The sequence below is a fragment of the Oryzias melastigma genome, linkage group LG12 (genome assembly GCF_002922805.2).
Source record: "Oryzias melastigma strain HK-1 linkage group LG12, ASM292280v2, whole genome shotgun sequence".
In the NCBI taxonomy this organism is placed as follows: domain Eukaryota; kingdom Metazoa; phylum Chordata; class Actinopteri; order Beloniformes; family Adrianichthyidae; genus Oryzias; species Oryzias melastigma.
In genome coordinates this window covers 12,332,968-12,354,339 of record NC_050523.1, presented here as the reverse complement: position 1 = coordinate 12,354,339, position 21,372 = coordinate 12,332,968, and the positions used below count along the sequence as shown (strand labels likewise).

General features: G+C 37.5%; 1 long non-coding RNA gene across 1 annotated transcript; it reads right to left on the bottom strand.

Moving 5' to 3' along the window:
- Window positions 1-7: 7 nt before the first annotated feature.
- Window positions 8-18,161, bottom strand: LOC118599464. The gene is made up of 2 exons (XR_004948834.1): window positions 18,072-18,161; window positions 8-368 (listed from the first exon to the last, which is right to left on the bottom strand). It is a non-coding gene; the product is annotated as an uncharacterized LOC118599464 (long non-coding RNA).
- Between the last annotated feature and the right edge of the window lie 3,211 nt (window positions 18,162-21,372).

Here is a 21,372-nt window from a genome sequence, read left to right as displayed (position 1 = left end):
TTTTTTTTGTTCTTTTCTTACAGACGTCCAGTCACTTTATTGTGTCTAACCCTTTTGAATTTTTTTTTTTTTTTTTTAATGCAAGTTGAAAATCTCCCAACGGCAGGTCTGTCAGCGCCGTAATGTTTAGTAGACTGGCAAAACCCGCTGAGTGTGTTTTACATTAGAGAATAAGAGAGTGACACTTTGCTTGAACCTGGCATGTAGCAACCTTTATGGTGGTATGAGAGGTGCTTAAAGTCAAACGCACACAGCCGTTTTTCATTCTTTTAACTATTCATCTTCCAGGCAAGCGTCCCCCTATGGAGTTCATGCTTTTCTCACGATTGTGATCTGTTCCTCGATGCCCCAGCACCACCTTTTGGGATCTGATGGGAATAAAATGAAAAAAGGTGAATGTCAGTTAACGTTTAAAGACGACACATAATATTCTTTAAAGTTTGGCCACTCGGGGTAGATCTTTGTGGACTTCTCGTCTTTTATTAGCAAAATGAAAAAGGTGAGAGAGGTAGGAGGAATTGGATTCCTCCGAGCCTGCTGTTCCTAGTCTGTGCTCCTGTAGACAGCTGGGCGCCCGCTACAGTTAAGATCAGAGGCCTTGATAACCTGGGCCCTGATTTATGGAGAGCAAGCAGCCTCTGCAATCACCTAATGAGGTAGAGAACGCAGAGTGTTTACATGTTTATTAGATAGCCAAAACCAGCTGGGGACACAGATTTCCAGCTCTCCTTCTTTCTCTGTCTTAAATTTACTGTCGGAGACAATTCTGAAAAAATATTTTTTTTTGCTTGCTCATCAGCCCGCTCACCTGCCCACTACTACTACTCTGGCATAAACTCGGATGCTTCAAACACTCTCAAAAAGTCTTCATTAGCAAACCGTAGTTTGAAAACATCTGATACCCACTTAAATCCTAATGGATAACACTGACCTAAGCAAGAAGAAAAGGTCAGAGGAAATTAATGCTATTTATTACACCGTTGCTGGTAAATTGTAGCACTTTGATAGATAACTCACCCATAAGTGAGTACTTGCTTTCTTCCTCATCAGACTGGTATTTTATGGTTCCAAAAAGCCTATTGTCTGCTTCCAAAACCAAATTGCAGGACATACTTTCATTACAGAAGGTCATGGAAAGTATCCTCAGTACCAACGTGTGCACCTTCAGGCTCTTTTCCTGAACATAAACGTAACTGTAGCTTCTCGGCTTCATGCACAACAGCGTTTAACAGTTTTACATCCAGCACTATAAATAAACAATTTACAGCTTGGTATTACAGTGAGTATGTGTCCATGCATTCCTGCTCGCCTCATTATGAAGACGTTTTCTGTTGCTGCTGTTAAGTGGGAATAAGATCTCACAAAGGACTGCAGCTGGAAAACGTCTTAAAAAAAAAAAAAGATTCAGGACAAATAGTCTGGGTTGAGTGCTTAGAGAAACTAGGGTTTTACAAGACTGAACAATAAGATGACCCCTCAAAAGAATCCTCCTAGTTGTGGCGATAAATCATTAAGAAACACACGAGAGCAAACAAACAGCGTCTCCCGTCGACCTTTCTGGAATCGCTCAGCACCTGGGAGAAAATTCGTCCAAAAAGCTTAATGCACAACAGATCACTCTCACTTCCACCCTCTTTCTCACCATAAAACTGTAAGTCGGATCCGCTTTCCATCGCGGATTTGTAATTGTTGTTTTTGTTAAGAGAACACAGCTCTGAGTGCTTTAATAGCTTGTCTTTCAGCTAGATAAAATGTCTGCTCCTGTGTGATTATTATTGTAAGCTGTGCAGCGGTGTTGAGCACAGGCTGTCTTGTGGTGAACGGCTTACATCGACATGAAGAGCGGAGGCTTTCCACAGCTCGCTCAGTAGGACTTTAAAGTGGGTCACCCCGAAGATTATTTTAAACTTCTGACATCAAACCTTCGACATTTGTTCTGCAAATGGGGAGGAAAATAATCAAACGCATACTAAAGACACAAGAGAACAAGTTATTAGCGAAAATGTATATATCTAATGTCCAGCTAAACAATGTTTGTTTGGCAAGATTACAAATCCACTTATTTAGGGGGTAAACTAATATTTCTATTTATTTAGTTTTACTCCTTTCGTGCAGGTCCTTCATCACTGTAATCACAAACTGTAGAAAAATTATGCTTATGAGACAAATTCATTAAAAAGAAACGCACATTTGTTAAAAAAAAAATGTTATGTAAGAGCATTTCAGATATTCAGGTCATGTCATTTCTTCCCAAAGTTCAAGAAGTAGCCAGAAGAGGCTGTGAATTGAGTCTTTGTGGCCAAAGTGCTGCAAGGAAATCACAACTGGAATCACCGGACAGCCAGATGGTTAGATTTGATAACGCATAGGGTTCACTCAGCAGGCTGGATATTCCCCCGACTTTTCTCAGTCTTGGTTTCAACAGCTGAGTCTTTGAGGCTTGGACGGGGGCTGAGATGTTGCATGCGTGCTTCCTGCCTTAAAGCCGATGGGCACTGTGATGGTTCGTGGGCGCGCTGGTATCCTTTCCCATCCATCCCAAAAACACTTGAATTAGTTTGGCAGCTGCAGACTTCATAAAGACACCCAGTTACATCTGGTTTATCTTACTCAGACCATCATCAGACTTTCAAACAGACAATCTCCATGATACTGTATGAAGGGGGAAGAGGAAAAGGGAACTGGAAGGTGCTCCATCAAATAACCCAACCTGCCCAATTCAGGGGTGTCAAACTCAATCGCACAAGGGGGCAAAATCCAAAAAACACCTTAAGGTCGCGGACCAAACAGGATAAACATTTATTGAACACTCTAAAACTATATTTTTAAAACCGTAACTTTTTAACATAATTATGAAGTAGATGTATAGCATTACATGCGATAGTGCTAGAGCGAATGCTGTAAGTTGAATTCGGCCGTTGAAGATGCTAGTGCTGATTTTGAAATTGATAGCTAAAAATGGTGAAGCTAATAGCTAAAAATGCTGAAGTTGATAGCCAGCTAAGATAAAAGCTAAATGCCAAATTAGCTTAAAAAAAATGAAAAAAATTGTTTAGCCAAAACAGCTAGCATGTGTGGGCTGCACGGTGGCGCAGGTGGTTAGCGCTCTCGCCTCACAGCGAGAAGGCCCCGGTTCTAATCCCGGCTGTTGGATTTGGGACTTTTCTGTGTGGAGTTTGCATGTTCTCCCCGTGCATGCGTGGGTTTTCACCGGGGACTCCGGCTTCCTCCCACCGTCCAAAAACATGCTTCATAGGTTGATTGGTGACTCTAAATTGTCCCTAGGTGTGAATGTGAGAGTGACTGTGTGTGATTGAGGCCCTGCGACGGACTGGCGACCTGTCCAGGGTGTACCCCGCCTTCGCCCATCAGTAGCCGGGATAGGCTCCGGCACCCCGCGACCCCGAAGGGGAAGAAGCGGTCAAGAAGATGGATGGATGGAGCTAGCATGTGTCTGAAAAAATAGCTAAACTTCAAAATATCCTAAAAAACTGAAAAAGCCTAACTTAGCCAAAACAGCTAGCATGTAGCTGAAATATTAGCTAAACTTCAAAAAAGCCAAAAAAACAAGCAAAAAAAGCTACATTAGCCAAAACAGCTAGCATGCTGACGAAATATTTAAAAACCCCAAAATAGCCTAAAAAATCTAAGTAAATGCCAAAATAGTCCAAAAAGCTAGTGGAATACCAATTTTTTGAAACTTTAAAAACGTAACTTTTTAACTTAATTATGAATAATAAAAAAGCAGGAATATTATCCTGAATAAATCAACTTAAACCTGAAATAACTTTCAATATTTTACTCTCCATAAAAATATATTTTGTCAAAATTAATTGTACAAGTTAGGAATAAGCGTAAGATAACAGTGGGACATTAATGACAAATAAAATTACCCGGAGGGTCGGATCCGGACCCCGGGCTTTGACTGTGACCCGTGTCCCAACTAGACTTAATTGGTTCTAAAAAAGTTGGACCACAAAAAAGGACAAATTTGATGAATGTTCTGTGCGTTTCTTTTTAAGATCTTTTAAGATCTTAAAATCTATTAGGTCAGGCTCTCTGCTCTCCTCACCATTCTCACCTCTCCTCCTTTGCCCTTTCATACCGACTCGCCGGCGCTCCAAACTATCCAGGACCTCAACAAATCACTCATTTTTATACAATTACCTCCCGCTCCCTTCCTGCGCATGGCTGGATACAAGTGTAGCCCATCTGCCTGCCATTGTGTGCTAATTTTAGCCCCATTATTTGCTGTAACAAATGTGCAATGGGCAGAGTCACTTTCACATTAATAGTTTGCACCCAGAAGGGAAGTCTTCCCCCTGATCATGGATCAAAGGTCCTCTCTATTGTATCTGACTTCCTGTTTCCAATTTTATCTACTGTATTGTTTTTTTAATACCAAAATATGTCAAGCCCCTTTTTGAGATTGCTGCATAGTTTATGGAATATTTCAGGATAAAATAATTCAAATTTTCTTTTACGAAAAAACATGTAATTCAGTAAAAGAAAATCCACAAACTACAAGCTAGCTAAATGTTTACTTAGGCTGTCATGAGTCATTTGCTTCTATGCTGTGACCATCAATCTGAACCAAACAAGGCTTCTTGTGTTTGCCATCTCAAAACTGAATCCTCGTGGCAGAAGTGAATTAATTTGTCTTAATGAGCAAAGGTTTCTCGTGATCTTTGTACAGCATGCCTCTTTTGCCCCTCTTTTTTTGTGCCATCAGGGAATCAGGCACTGTAAGCTAATGGATGGTATCGAGAGGGCCCCCTCACCACTTGAGACTCATCAATAGAAATGGTCTTCAAGTAGCTCCGCTCTGCTGAATTGAAAATGTGGATGTGATCGTATAGACCTACAAGAATCTACAATAATGTTGTACATCATGTTCAACCCGCAAATGACTCTGTCTTTTTGTACATTTTCCCAGAAAAATAGCAGAACAATTATATTATTTACCGTCATTTTGGTTTGTCTCTCCAGATTTTACCAAGGAAGTCTTTCTCCAAATCCAGGGATGCTGTGATTAGGGCCACTCAGAGAGTGAAAGTGATTGTTGATTGCAAAGGGGGATGACCTTTTGGGTGATGCAGGCTGATGCCAGAACGGCAGCAGTGGGACTTCCTCCTCTCCCATGTAACATGACCATGTTCATCTAAAATGTTCCCTGAGGGGCAGGGGAGACTTGGGACCTCCAAAATCTGGAAGCAGTGGCTCCTTTGTGGGTTATATTTAAGTAACTAAGGCACACATAATATATGGAAACAGTACGGGTAACCATAAGTGAGACAAAGGCGTTAAAATATCACATCTTGGAGTTAATTTATTTAGATAGACCTTCTCAGACATAAAATGCATTTAAATATGGAGCAGCAATCTAACATGGATGCACTTTAGAATGTAGATTCACTTGCAAGTGAACCCTGGTGCTGTCTAGCTACAGTGTGAACACTAGTGAATCATCTGTTTACGTTGATTGACAAAACACTACTGTAACAAGTTGCATAGCAGCACAAAGCTGCTTTTCTTAGCTTTAGATTTTGTTTCAACTGCATAAATTGCATCAACTGTTGAGGAGTTGCAGTAACTCAAAGACTGTCAACACTGGAGCTAAAGCTGCTGAGTTACAGACTTAAGAATATTAGGGCTGTGAGTGTTAATGCGTGCGATTAACCAAAATGCAAATTAATAACACTTCTATAAAAAAATTTTAAAAAATGGAAAAACAACAGTCTTCGCTTTGACTGTTCAAGCTTCCACGGTTTGGGTTAAAACACTTTGTTGGGTATTATCACATATCATATCATGGCTGCTTACAAAAAATAAAAAAAATCAGTTTTTAGTACTTTATTCTTGCTATTTTTTTTTTTAGATCACAATTTCACAAAATGCAGACTATTTCATCCTCTGGGTTATATGACCGGAACTTTTTTTTTTTTTAAGTCTGCAGGTTCTATTGATGTGTTTTGTGCTCACAATTTACACTTCTGTTTTATTCAATAGCTGAACATTGTAATATGAAAATTACCTCGTGAAACATTGCAATTAATTCTGATTAATCACAATCCAAATAAAAATTATTTTTTTAATCAATTGACAGCATTAATGAAAAGTAAATGCTCTAAATGTAAAATTTTGTGTGATTATTTGCGGATAATAAGTCAACAAATACTATAGCTAAAATAATAAAATAATCGTGATTAATGGCGATAATTTTTTTTCCAGGTTTATGCTTAATTGGTGAATTTTTTTTTTTTTTTAATCAATTCCCAGCCTTATAAAATATATAAATAACAAAAATTAGCATACGTCATGCTGCGGAGGAATAAACTTTTTAACAATTTGGACATTTTTGTGGCAATTATTAATATTTGATCGTATCATTTTACGTGTGAGCCCTTTCTTATGTTTGTATCATCCTGATCTCAGGGCTCATTTTGGGCAAAACGGCCCACAAGTAATCCGTAGATTTAAAAATATAACACCGAGAAGGCTCGGACCGCTCCAACGAGCACTGTAAGAGTGACCCCAACCGACAGCCACACACACATGGGGAAGGATTTCATCCTTTAAAGTTGCGTTTGAATATAGATCGTCGATGAGAGTATGTGGAGGTTAGTTCTGTTGTATGGAGCAGAACTGGCTAAGAGGTAGGGGGTGGGGGGTCATTGTGCCTTTGGGCAGGTAGGGGAGGGCTCGGGAGTTAATTGGTAGTTTGGGGGTTTGATGGTGAGTGGTGATGACAAGCTGCTGTGTCCGTACCCAGTGAGCCCCTGCTTTATGTTGAAACTCTCACTGACAGAAACAGTCAAAGGGCCACTAAGTGGAGGAAAAGAAAAAGTAGAGCTAAGACGGTCCAAAGCATGTTTTCTCCTCCATTTTTTTTATTTACTTCAAAGTGATATTTTATTCTTGGCATTAAAGGATCTCAAGCCAGCTGGTGAGTTGGGGGCAGGGGGAGTTTGGAATAAAATGACTCTCCACAGGACATGACGTTGGGGTGACTCAGTCAAGCTCCGGTCCTAATTGTGGCCCAGGGAGACTATTGTAGCTGGGGTGCAGGTCACCCAGGGCCCCTCGAAGGTTACACTAGCCCTCTTAAACCTGTTGTTGCCCGGCGCTTACATAAAAGTTACACCTCGTAAATATAGACAAGAGAGAGTGTGTGAGGCAGCGCTAGGAAGGATACTTTCCTGAACCTTGCCCTTTCAACTCGCAGTCACCTGAGCTGTGGTGCTGACTGCCTGTTAGCTTGTTCACTCACAGCCTGAGTGGCAGTTTGGGAAACTAACATCTGTGCTCTTTTTTTTTTTTTTTTTTATACAGTGTTCTCTGTAGGAAAACGTTATGATGAGAGAAATTCATGTCATTTTGTCAACATTTACAGGCAGCACGACAGACCATGAGAGCTTCTGTTCATTCGTTTCAGTATCTAGTCACTCAAGATACATTAAAGACTTTTAAATTAAGTTATTTTCACACACTTTTTTCACTAAATGAAACCTGTTCTCAGATAAATACAACAATTTGCTCCATCAAATGAGCTTTACGCCGATATAACCATTTGTGGCATATTTGATACACACATTTCTGAGACTCCTTTCTCATTACGATTCAAACTTTCCTTAAAAAAAAACAACTGTACATAGTTTGGTCCATATTTTCTGCCCTGGAGTGAAGTATAGTTCTACCACTAGGGGCTTTTCCTGCTCATTTCAAAATGGCAGCTTCCATGAAATCCCCCAAATAGTTGACAATTTCAAAGCTTAATGGTGAAAATATCTCATCCATTGTAATACATTTTTTTTAAAGGACTACTTGCTGAATTGAAATAATGTAAAATTTGTTGATATTTCATCATTTATAACACAGTTATTGCATGTTTAAAAATGCGTGTATCAAATTTGAGACAGTGGGTAAATAGGATGCTTAGTTTTCCAGAACCCTCATGTTAAATTTTTTATTTCTCACACTGTTGTGAGCAAAAACATACAAAATCACCCAACAACATATCATAATTGAATCACTATCTGGCTCATTTATGGAAAAAAAGGGCATTGCAATTTTTATTGTTAATTTTATTAAACAGTTTTAAAAACATCTAATTAAAGGGAAAGAAAATAAAAAGAATTTTCTGCCAATTATTTGATGTAGTGGACTTTACAGGGTTAAAGGTTCATGATGAGGTGCTAGGTCATTATCAGAACTGCTCTGTGCCGTTTAAATGTAATATGTCAAGTATGGAGAGGCTACTTATGCTTGATAATTATGTTTTGTTTTGTTTTTGCTCAACAATATAAGTCACTTGGTTGTTCATAATTGGAGAGTTTAGTTTCCAAATTTAATAGTCCACATAGATTTAACGTTGAACAGTAAAACAAGCAATTTTCCTGGACAGTTTAAGACCTTTTCTTTTTTTAAACCGTTGATCCATCAATTTATCGAGCCCGTTGAATCCCTTTCAGGGTCACTAGGTTGCTGGAGCCTATCCCAGCTGTTGGAAGAAGGAAGGATAGACATTGGGTCGGTCCCCATTCACACACACATTCACACCTAAGAGCCATTTTGGATGTTCAAATACCCTGTAAAGCTTGTTTTTGGACTGTGGGAGGATGTTGGGGCGTTTTAGAACAATTATTCAAATATATTTAGATCAAAATCTGCCTTTTTCATATTTAGATTGTTTGTTTTTAAGAATATTTTTGTCCCCGTTTTTGCCCTGCTTGCTGGTTCTGCTGTAAAAGGAAGAAAAACATATATACTGCCAGAATATTGTTCTTGTTGTATTTATTTTAGGAAAATAACATTTTGCATAGTGCCCCTGTTATTTAAAATATATAATATTTCAAATCATGTTTAAACCTGGATGTAGCTTTTTGCTGGAGGTTTATACACTTTACAGAAAAAATGACCTTTTAGTGCGACACGAAAATTTGGATATAATGTTTTCGAAACACAAGTGGTTTTATCGGACAAGTTCGAATATTTCACCACAAAAAAAAAATAACCCTTTTGTAGATTTTTAATGTGGGAAGGCAATAACATTTTATTATTACTTGATGTAAAAAGATTTTAAAAAAGTCTGAAAGATTATTTCCTGGGGCCAAAAGTTTAATTTACTTACTGAGGAAATGAGACTCGTGATAGAACACGTTGACTTAGAAAAGGCATGCTTTCAAATAGTTCTCTATCTTAAAGTAACTTGTGATTAATATTCACGTTTTTATAACTCTATAAAACTTAGTGTCTCCTTGATATTTTTGATTTATTTGTTTTTACAGAGTATTTGCTTTAACGAGTGACTCCTCGTTTTGTAGTTTTCAACGTGATCTTGTTTTTTATCCAGCTTTAGTATCATCGGCTCCCTCTGCCTGTGCCCAGACCGGTTTCCCGGATACCTCCGTAGGAACAATAGATGCAGAATTAACGTAAACCAGGCACTGAGCGAGCTTTGATGTTGCTTTGGAGTGGCCTCCTCTCCGAGTGTGGAAAAGCAATATTTGTTTGTTGTGCTCCAGCTTCCCTTCTTTCTGAGGAGTATCAGCTCTCACATGATTAAAATTCAGGCCATAAATAATAGCTGATTGCTGCCTCAATATGCCAGAAATAATGTTTACAAAGCCAAAGCTCTCATTATCTCCTGGAGGCTTAAAGTAGGAAGACAAGGAGTGGAAGAAAAAAGGAAACATGCTTTTAGCCTCCTGCATGCCCACTTTTGCTCTGCTCTTCCTCACTCTCATTTCCTCATGTGCCAGCCCCTCTTGAACTCACAAAGAGGAGAGGCAGAGCAAGTTTGAATCCTACTATTACCTGACTAATGGTATCACAAGTAATGGAGATTCACTCCACTTGCTGCTTTCAATGTGCTGGAAACAAAGAATGAATTTAAGGCAGTTCTTTAGTCTTTAATCTTCGGGCGGTTTTTCTGCTGTTTTTATTTAACAGTTCAATACATGGTCTATATTACATAGAAGAGAAATACTGTTTTTCTCTTTTTTTATAATCAGAAAGAGAAAACTGTAATGGAAAATTTGCTTTTTTTAAGCATCTTCACTGCAGTAGGTTAGCCTTAGCAAAATGGAGTCCTCGGCACACTTTTTTATTTCCACAAATAAGTCAAATGTTAAACACTAGCATGTCCAAAGTCTGCTATGTGGGTCAAATGTGTCCTGAGTTAAAATTTCCACCAACCCAGTCATAAAATCAATTATATACAATCCCCAGCAGATTCTTAACACTAATTATAAAATAATTTAAGATAACATGTGCATTTGAGTATTTCTTTATTGTGTTGGTTCAGATGAAAACCTGCGGTTTGAAAAGTTCTGCTTTTGGATGCAAAAACTGCCATGGCCGGGGCAAATGGCTCCAGGAGAATCTGGCCATTCAGAATAAATATGGAGCTCAAAAATCAATAGCTGGAAGTCCCTCCCTCCTGCGGGACGCAAAAAAGCATCATGGCGGATGAAATAATTACCCAGAAGTCCTCGAATGGAACCCCCCGTTTTAAGCTTTCAACTTTTCTTCTTTTTGACATCACCTAACTCCTTATGTGATCAGATTATTCCCAGAAAAAGCAGCTTTTTCTCCAGAGATAAACTTCCATTATAAATGCATGTAGTTACAAAAATGTGAACAGTTGTTAATATTGACTTGAATGATGCTTAACATTGTTTGTCCCATTTGAAGCTCATTTTGCACACTAAACGGCTAGACCGTTACAGTTTATTGGCCTTTAAAGCTCAAAATCTGACAGTTCTTAAAAGTTTTTTAAAATATCCTTTTTAAAAGGTTTCCCTAAAGTTTAGGAAAAAACTGCAAAAAAGTTGCAAAATATCCGCATCCGGCCAGAGACTTTTCGGACGCCATCTTGTATGTGACCAGAGGCTCCTCAGCGGCTCCCTTCTCCACCACAATTCTGCTTCATCCACTTACAAACAAACATAGCTCAAAACTGTACAGCTACATGATATTGCTCGTAGTTTTTTATTTATTTATTTATATATTTTTATGCTACGCTAATATTAGCTTGGACTTCTGGAGTGCTGCAAGCTAGCAGGAGAAAGTGTAAATAAAAGGGCTAATGGGAAATTAGTGGAAGCTAACTTCCGCCCAAACAGTCCCGCCCACAACCCAGAGTAATGAACTCCTGCTGAATATATATCTTTAAAAACAACATAATTATCATAATTGAATCGTAATTAAAAGACCACTGGAAACGCGTTTACAATAAAAAGAAATAGTAGGAGTGGGACTTTAAAACCTGTGGCAACACTGTAGCACAACCTTTTTGTGACACTTTACTTGTCTTTAAAATGTCGGCTGTAAATAAAAAAATAAGCATGTGTGTCTGACTAATATGCCAAGAGACTGGCTCTTTTTTCAATTTAGAGGCACCAAAAGATGAGACGTCAAGCACAGTCTTTAACATGAAATGCTTTTTAATTTTGGTAAAAATATATTTAACTGTTTTTCTATTCTGTGTGAAGAAAAATTACCTCACCAAATATGTCCCTCTTTGCAAAAAGTTTGGACACCCCTGGTTTAACAAGTTTACATTTTCAGACTTTTTATTTATTTAAGTTCTCAAATGAAACATGCACATTCCGTCGAGTTGAAATATTCACATTTACGTAGCATTTTCACAGTGCATTAGTGTTAATTTGAGCCACGCACATGTAGACACCTTTGTACAGTTTGCTCGGTCTAATTAACGCCGCCTGTTTTGAGTTCCAGTGCTGGTTTGGGGGCGATGCTGGCTGCTGTACTGGGTTGAGCTGTTCTGAGAGGCGATCCAGGAAGCCCAGCCATTATATACACAAGCCCGGCAGTTGGGCAGACGCCATCTAACCAACCTCCCCAGAGGCAGAAAGATAAATAAAAAAATATTTGTCTATTTTTGCTTCGTTATTATGTTTTTTTATGCTTTTTTTCTTTCCACTAAATAGCCAAGCTTCATTTTTTTGTATTTTTTTTGTTATCTTTTAAGGTTTTTTGAGTGGTCTGAGCAACCACGTATGTGTTCTTCCTTGTTTGTCTTTGTGTAGTTGTTCTGTTCACCTAGCTAATTACCTCAGTTGACTATATTCCTGCTGACTTCTTTTAAAGGCTCGGCTGTATTTTTTTTGTAAATGTTGCTGCTGTCCTCATTTGACCCTCACAATTCCTGTCACAAGCTGAATGTTGGGAAACGGAAAATAAATAAATAAATAAGTTGAGAACATTTGGTCCCACTTTGAGGGTCTCAGCTGGCAACAAGTTCTTGAGTCGAGGATGAAATCTAATACAAAATAGATCATTTAAAGGGAATGTTCATTACAACAACCTACCTGTTCATTTTCCGTCCTTTAACTTTGCTTCATTGGTCTTCGATGTTTATGGGATGGTCAACAAAGAAAGCGGTAAGACAGCAGAACTCCATCCCGCTGGAGAGGCTTCGGCCAAACGAACCAGCAGACATGAAGAGTGCAACCACTTTATTTTAAAATGTGGTCATGATAAGAGGGGACTTTCAATCCCGTTTTTGTGATTGCACCGTAGTGATTGTGGAGAAAGCAATATGGGATTGTGCCATGATTTGGTTGCTCTTGGCTGCCCCGGCAAGCCCGAACATTCGAACAGGGCGGTTTCATCACACAACCCACATAGAAAAATTATCTTAAAAAATAACTTTTTTTAATCTAAAATGTTTCAATAATAAAATCTGCTTTACCAGATTCTGATTGGAGCAACATGGCTGAGAAAATAGGTGAAATATAATATTGTAAGAATCCAAGTTAGTGATTTCAAGGGGAAAACGGCGATCTGCCACAAACTGATTCACCGAGCGCCACCTACTTCCCTCCTTTAGCTTGTCAGTACAGAGCGATCATAATTCTTGCAGCTGCTGGAGGATTTTGTCACTTGAACATTAGGGATCACTGTCTATCCCTGACCATAAACGAGAGCATGGACTGAGCACAGAAGCATTAATCTCACTTAAGATTCCGGTGGCAGATGTTGCAGAAAATAAACTCAATACACCCACGATAGATTTGAGTTCAGTGTTTCTCAGAGAAACCTAAAAGATGGTGATGATAAAAACAAGGAGTATTCATAAACTTGTTTTAAAGTCTTTTACAGCACATAAATCACGTATTTTTTTATTGTTGTGTTGCTCTTGGGTGCAGATCCGCTCCTCTTTGGAAGATCCTGGAGGTGTGGTACTGAAATAAGTACTAATGGTACTAACCTGGTAAAATATTGAAACGTATTAGTGTGGTGCTTAAATTTATCTCAACCATGAGTTATTTTTTTCTCAATTATTTTCGTATTTTACTGCATTTATAGACTTGCTAGAGTTAGTTTGCATAATAACTGAACAATCAGGAATGCATGCATGGAGGGAAAGCATTTTTTGGGGCTTAAATAAGGCGATAAAGTGCAGAGAGAGAGAAAAAACTGCTATTATTTCATTTGGCATTTAATAAAAGTGAACCTATTCAGCTGCAGCCAACTGCAGCACTTGTGTGTTGGAGTCAGTAGAGGATAAATCAGAATTCAAATGCCAAAACGCCATCGGCCAAAGCTCTCAACCTGGTGAAACATAAGCGTAATCAGATTTGCAGCCGTTTTTCAGGAGTGCAAACTCTGAGAGAAGATGGGGGGAGCGCCTGGTGATGACATGAGCTGAACAGGCGGGACAAGGAACACTTTTTCTCTGAGTGATGGACAGCTCCCAACAAGGCACCTCTGTGAGGGGAGGGGAGTTAAGGGTCTTTTCCCCTGACACGATCCCTGGAGCAGCTCGGTGAAAAGACACAGAGGAAGGGGGGGAAAATGAAGTTCTTTGTGGAGGCTTCAAGGATGAGTTGCATGATTTGTGGCTCCGATAAGGGCAGAGAAACCGAAGGGCTGACAGATAAATTAGTTGTATCGTATTTTCACATGGTTGTGTTTCCTTGGTGTGCATAAAGGCGACTTTATGTGTTCTTTTCTTGTCTTCATGTGAAGCTTATTTCTCATTCTTGAAATTGCAAAACTTACCCAAAAAAAAAAAAGCAGAAGCTTGACCACCTCCCCTCTCAACAAGCACACCTCAGCTTCTTATCACACACTTCCTGTCACTTGGTCTGCTGCTGCTGACTGTTTGCATACATTTTCAGATGACATCTGCAATGGTTTAATGAAACGTGAGATCTACGGTGGATGAGGCATGAGTCAGTGGAGTGTGTGATTCATCCAACTAAGACAGAGCATGTTTGGACAAGAGTCTGCAACACCAATTATGATATTTTAGTTAAAAAGCAGCTTGCCGACAAGCCTTTGATGTACATATAGTATTTAGCTTTACCTTTAAGGCTCCATAACATTTTTCAAACATGTTAGTATTTGCGGGATTTGGCATAAATGTTGTTTTTGCAGGACAGAACAATGGGATAACTACATTTTTAAATGAAGTGCACTGTAAACAACATTCAGATGAATACGTTTGTGAAAAAAGGGGGTTTTTGACTTATTTAGATGAATATTTAAGTTTATTTAAGTAATTTGAAAGACTTCTAATTGTTGCAGCAAAACTTAATGCACAAAATCACATGATCCAATCTGAGAATCTGAAGTTTCACAAAGGTGGAGGGCAGAAAGCTACATTGAGACACCCCAGAAGTGTTTCTTAAACACAAAATCCAGTGGCACTTTGATGTTTGGCGTTATAATGGCGCGCGCAGCTATGTCTGTGTGTGATGTGTGTGTGTGTGTGTGTATGACTGGGAGTGTTCACCGTCGAGCGGCGAGCAGGCTGCAGCCTCTGCAGGTACGGCAGCCGGCGCACACAGCCTCCGCGGAGCGCACGCGTCAGCCCCGACGACGCGTAAAATCCGCCAAAAAGGCGCACAGCGGGCGCGTAAATCTACTTTTGTTTACAATTGAAAAGTATAAATTTGCTGCTTCTGAATGTTTGAAGCTTTTTCTTTTTTATACATATTTTTTATTTAATTTCTTAAAGTTTAAATTTATTCATAAACGCATGGATTCTGACACTAATTCCAAAAAGGTAAAACTTTAATTTTGTCGTTTTAGCCGAAATTAAATAACTAAATGTGCAGCTACGCAAAATTCCTTAAATTATTATTATTATTATTATTATTATTGTGACTGAAGTGCTTTGGACGCGCAGTCCCTGAGCGCCATGCAGTGGCAGTAAGAGTTTCAGTGTTAATTTCAAATATCTTTATTTATTTTAAGAGATTTTATTTATTATTAAGACTCGGTTCACTGAGCAGATGTGTCTGAAGAAAAACATGAAATTTATTTATTTGGCTGATGTCAATTTTATCTTTTTCTCTCTTTTTTTCCAGTTGAATCGTGTCGGAATTAAACGCTTAAAACACTGAAAAAGGCCACTTTGATGTCCAACAGTCAAAAGTGTTTTAGTACTAAACGTGCTTTTGGGGGGAAAGAAGAACTTAATTGGGATTATCCAGAAAAATTGATACAATAACATCCATCCGCTCGGTTCAAAGAATTCCCAAAGAAAACTCCACGTTTTTTTTCTTCTCTAAATCGCCTCCTCAAATGACCCCTGCAATTTTTGTCCACCCTGATCCATTTACGGCGCAAGAGGAGGAAATATTACATGGGACCATCTGAGGGTTTTTTTTTTCTTTGAAACACTTTCTTCAGCTCGCTCCTGGGGGGGAAGTTTGAAAACATGTCAAGCCCAATTAGCGCTTCAAACGTCGCGCACGAACCGAAGGAGCTGGGCTCTTTTTCTGCTTTTAATTGATAGCATATAAAATAAAAGCATTAAAGTAAATATATATTGTTTCTTTAAAAGTGCGCACCAAAAAAGCTTCTAAATTTTAATGTTAGAATATTTTTAAATGCACTCTTAAAGCACTTTTTGGGTTTTGTGGTTTCATTTAATTTAAATTTAATTTAATTTTAATCCACAATTTAACTCCATCTGACACTTACAATAAAGTCTTATTCTATTCCAAATTTAAATTTTGTTTCACTAAATAACCTCAATTTAAGTTTTTTTTGCCATAATTTTTGCTGATGAATTTGCAAATTGAAATGCATATTACTTTGAATTATGGCTCAAAAAATTAAAAACTAAAATAAATAAATAAAAATTAACCATTTTAAATCTTTGAGTTGGATAAAAACAATTCAACTTTATTTATTTTAACAATTTGTATTGTTTAACAGTTAATAAAATATATATTTATAACATTCAAAAGGACCACATTCTTTATTCTTTATTTACTAACATTAATGTTGATTAAAAAAAATAATAAAAAGTTAGTTTTCAACTATTTTTTTACAAGTACTTCCATTTTATTCGTAAAACAACATAGAAAATTTAGTTTTAACTAAAAACAAAATAATTAAATGAACATTAAAACATTTTTCAATACCTTTATTTGTTTAAAATCTTTTTTTCCCTTTTCTAACATAAAATGCTATTTTTCTAAATCTCTCATTATTGTGTAAAGACTATAACGTTTTACATTCCACACTTTTCAACCGTCAATGATAACACTAGAATGACTGCAGTCATTTATCCCATCGCCTATTAATCACTTTCCATTAGCGTCTTTTATCGAGCTTTCAGTGGGATTCCACATCCCAGTCCACGTATCAGGATTAATCGGTCATCAAAAATACAATAACCATCTGCCTTTTGTCCCTTCACGTCCCTCCAGTAGACTTTTTAGAGGTGCAGAACCAACCCAAGCATCGATTAAAGTCTGTTTTTCCATTATCAATAGACCGAGAAGGTTGGTAAAGGAAGAAGAGAAGGAGAGGATCTCACGATTAACACTTAAGAAAAGACGAGTTCTCCATCTTGCTTTGTCAGGAGGCCTGCTGACATGGAGGAACATCTGCTGCATGGAAATAAAGACTGATGACTCAGTTACATGAGGGGCTGCCACAGAGGAAAAGAGCTCAAAGCCGTCTTCCTAAAGCCACTGTAAAGTGGACCCAACGAATCTGTGTGTGCGTGAGGATGAAACTTCAAAGAATAAGCTGGTATGTGTTGACCCAAAGTGGATCCACATTATGTCAAAGTGCAGCTCACCTTGCGTGCTCGCAGGGTCGACCACAACAAAACCCACATAAGCAGAGCTGTTTGTTGTCGGCCTCTGATAATGAACCTCTCATGCATTTGATCTGGCAGCTGAGAAGTCTGCCTGCGTCGACTGCATGTTCCTTGTTGTGTTGGTCCACTTGAGTGAAAATGGAATTTTTAGGAGCGCATTTCACCTCGTGGTTTACTCTGCAACAGCAGCTCGTTGATGCTTTTATGATTAGGCCGGCTAAATTGGAACCAGAGAAGGCGAAAGAGGAGACAGACTGAGAAGAAGGAGGGAAAAAAACGCAGGTGAGGATCACCTCTGAGGTCTGACACACCAGAGCCTTTGTTTCACAAATACACAATCTGTTGTTGTTATGATAATCACTGCATCCCTTCATGGCACATCAGTTGCTACAATGTTTTATCAAATTTCCCCACATAATAGTGTTGATTTACATGCAATTGTGAGTCCTGCATGGGAACAACAAAAGACAACTAAAAAGCAGCAAAGGAGGGGTGTGTTTAAGCTGATTTACCCCCACCGAAAGAGCCAGATCATGACAATATGCAAGAAATGAAGGCTAATGGATCATTATTATGTGTTCCTCACTCTCTGTCTGTCTAATGACTGCAGGCCTTTGCAGTTCTGGCTTTGATTTGGAGCAATTTCTACACTGTTACTCGAGTAGCTGAGCAAAAACCCACTATCCTGTAGATTGCTCAGTAAAGGCCTCTGGCAAACCTTTCATATTGACTCTTTTTTCATCTCTTTAGTTTGGGAACAAACATGCACATTTTTCTTGAAAATTTCATATTTTTTCAATTTGTTTTTAAAGAATAGATATAATAATAAGCAATAAAGTAGAAAAAAATAAGAAGATTGTGTACAATATTGTCCTGAAATGTGGTTTCTTATAGGATTTAAGGAACCGATTTTTTAAATATATTAAATGTGACATTAAACGACGCCGAATATGAATGTTTGTTGTTAAAGACTCACCGCGTTCTTGAGTTTCCTTCAGTGTTTTGGTTTTTCCTCTACGAGCTCCCTAATGGCCTCTCCAGATCGTTACAATCCAGCGGATTGGGACATTTTTTTCTAAATAAGGAAAGTTCTGAAATGAATTCCTTGCTTTGGACCAGCCTTTATTTGTCTACAAACAAATGCATGACATGTCTTGACTTAGAACTCTCCCTTGTGGGCATGTGGGACATTACACTGCAAAAAAAAAAAGACATTCTATTCATGTCTGTCCAAACCTGCACATGTAATCCGAGGGATTACACTTTATTTGTATGGTTTTTCAAAGTTATTAAAATTTTGTTCGTAAACATTTTAAAACTTTTACTCATTAGGTGTCCAGTAAAACATTAAAAAGGTGTTATGTTCTGTATATTCTGTAAACAAAAGGAGCTGCTTTCCTGATGTATTTTAATAAATTATTATTAAAAACTGTGCAAAAGATACTATCAAAATGGGCCGTTGTTGGAGAAAACACTGCAGTTGCCGAGCAACAGGGCCAGAGTGCATAATTACCTGTGTTAGTGGCAGTTTTCCATCAGGCTACGAAACATTGAAATTCATAGTTATTCAGTCACAGGTGTGCCGTTGTTGCTGTTATTTATTATTTTTTTTTTTTACGACAGCTTCAAACATGCATCAACCACTCATTGCTGCAGAGCGGGGGCTCCTTTTAATAACTGGGTCAAATAATTAATGAAATAATGAAACAATGATCCTCGAGAGGCTGTGTTTTACATGTCAGAGGCGTTGATAGGCCTCATTGGGATGCTGAGTGGGGGGACTGAAGTGTTCGATGGCTTATTGGTTTTAAGAGTCATCAAAACGACACTTTTTCTTTTTTTTGTATCTTAAAAGAAAAGTATAGTGTGCTTAATTTGTGTGCTTCATGCTAATAATAATTTTAATTATTAATATAGTGGAAGAAATTTTCCAGATGAGAAAATTCATTTTCAAAATAAGCTTTGAGCATGTAGATTTTTGAAAAGTTGACAATTGTGCATCTTGTGTTCATGCATTCTAAAGCATCACTTATAGACCCACTTCAATGATAATCCAGTTAAGGGTTAATGTCAATGCACCAATGGTCCCATCCACAACTCAGTTTGCAGAAACTGTCTCTGAATACGACACAGTTTTAATTAATTTTGGCTAAAAAAAATCATAATCACAATTAAAAGACCACTTAAATGCTGTTACGTTAGGTCAAACGATGATTGGAGTGCGACTTTAGCCTCATTTTTTTAAGTAATCTGCTATAAGAAAACATAAATACAAGGTTTTCATGCACAATTTCCAGTTATTTCTTCTTATTTATCTTATTTAACAGCTCATTCAAATTATCACAAAACAATATTTTTCTCTATAATTTCAACACAACTGTGTTTTGCTTTGTCTTCTTTGCAGTTTTAAGATCAAGAAAGACCCTCAAAAAGATTTGAAAGGTTATTATTTGTTCATGATTCCATGGATTTCCACTTCAACAGTGCAGATTAGAAAATGTAATGACAGTCCATGACTAAAGATAAATGAAAACTTTCATCAAATTATCTTAATAAATACTAAATTCATTGTTACTGTAGTTCTATCTGTCTTTAAAGGTGGCCACAGGGTCAAATGAGATTTAAATGCAAGATCCGTACTTGGAAAGTTGCAAGAAAAGTCACTGTAAAGGCTTTCTTAAAATCAGGGATTTTCAGTTTTGAAATGTATGAATGATCATTTTGCTTTCAAAGTTCTTCCCTATTTGGTTTAGCCTATTATAATAGCAACAAAGCTAAAAGAACTATTGATGCTAGTTATTTGCTAACATGGTAAATCTCCAGTCATTTTTTTTTGGGTCTTTATATCTAAAACTTGAATAACATTTTGTAATCATTTCAAATGATCCCATACTGTTCAATAATTTATTGATATTTTGTGTCAACATTTCCAGAATTTTTTTAAGTTATTTTAAGCTCTTAATGGGTCAATATTAGCTAACTGCTAAATATTTAAACTAAATGTTTAGGCATATTTTAGTTTGGAAGAAAACAACATATATATTTGCTTTGTCCAAAAAAATGTGCAAACTTAATCTCCATTCTTGATTTGGTGAGTTCTTGCTCACTTTTTCTTTCAGTCATCAACAGAATTACTGTTTAACAAAGATTCACATTTGACAGAAATGATTTTCTTTTTTCCCATTTCGGTGTGAAGAACTGAGGATGTTTTTTTTGTTTTTTGTTTTGTTTGCTCTATCCAAAGCTTTCATTTCCCTCAATTTATCCTGATTATTAGGTGTTAGGTGGATATTTTTTGTGAGCTTGAAATGTGTTAAACCTTCATCCCCAAAGTGCACAACTGGGAAGCTTCTAGCAAAAGCAATTTTCCCCAAATGACAAGGTTAGAGGTGGAAAGCACTCTGCTCTGAAACAGTTTGTTACTTCAACAAAATGCCAAAATGTGTCATTCCCTGCATTGGGTCCAAAAAGAGTTCCAAAAAGAGCAGAATTTCCACCAAATGGAGATGATTGAGGATTTACCTATTCAATCTAAGGATCTCCACTGGAGTCTACTGCTGATGAGAAGGCCGGAGAAAGTTGAACTGGGTCAACAGCTGGAAATATTTAGGTGGATCTATCCACAAACACTAAAAATACTCTTGCTAAAGTCTTACAAAGTGAATTTGAATAAATTCTAATAAAGCAAAATAAAAAATCTTGCCTTTATTTCAGAAAATAGTCAAAGAACTGTTGCTCTGTCATCCTGAATCCACCGATATGAAATCTGTCACTCATGAAAAGTAAGAATTAAAGGTCAATTTCTACCAATTATGTTGTTTTTTTTTTGATAAATGGAATTAAACACCAAAATCAGCAAGAAGTTTAGCTTCTGCCCTTAAACCGCATCATTTGATGCATCATGAGAAGAGGAATAAAATCAGCAAATGATCAGAATGTTATGATAAGAACAGAAAAGGACAATTAAAATGTGAGCGCTTCTTTTGGATCTCTGGAATCATTTAATCAAAGTTGGTCAAAAAAAATGTTACATTTGTCCTTTAAAATCACCTTCCATGAGTGAACATTCAATTTCTTCAGAGAGGGAAGGTCCAGAAAACATGAAGCAGGTACACAACATTGAAAAATAAATAGTAACAACTTCTAAAAATTCTACAATTTCTTAAAAGTTTGTATTGTTCAATGTGCTTTAGTCCATAAGTATTTTATTTAAGGAGACAGAATATATAGACCAGCTGCCATGGTAACAACACTATCCTAATGGTGATTTTTTTTTT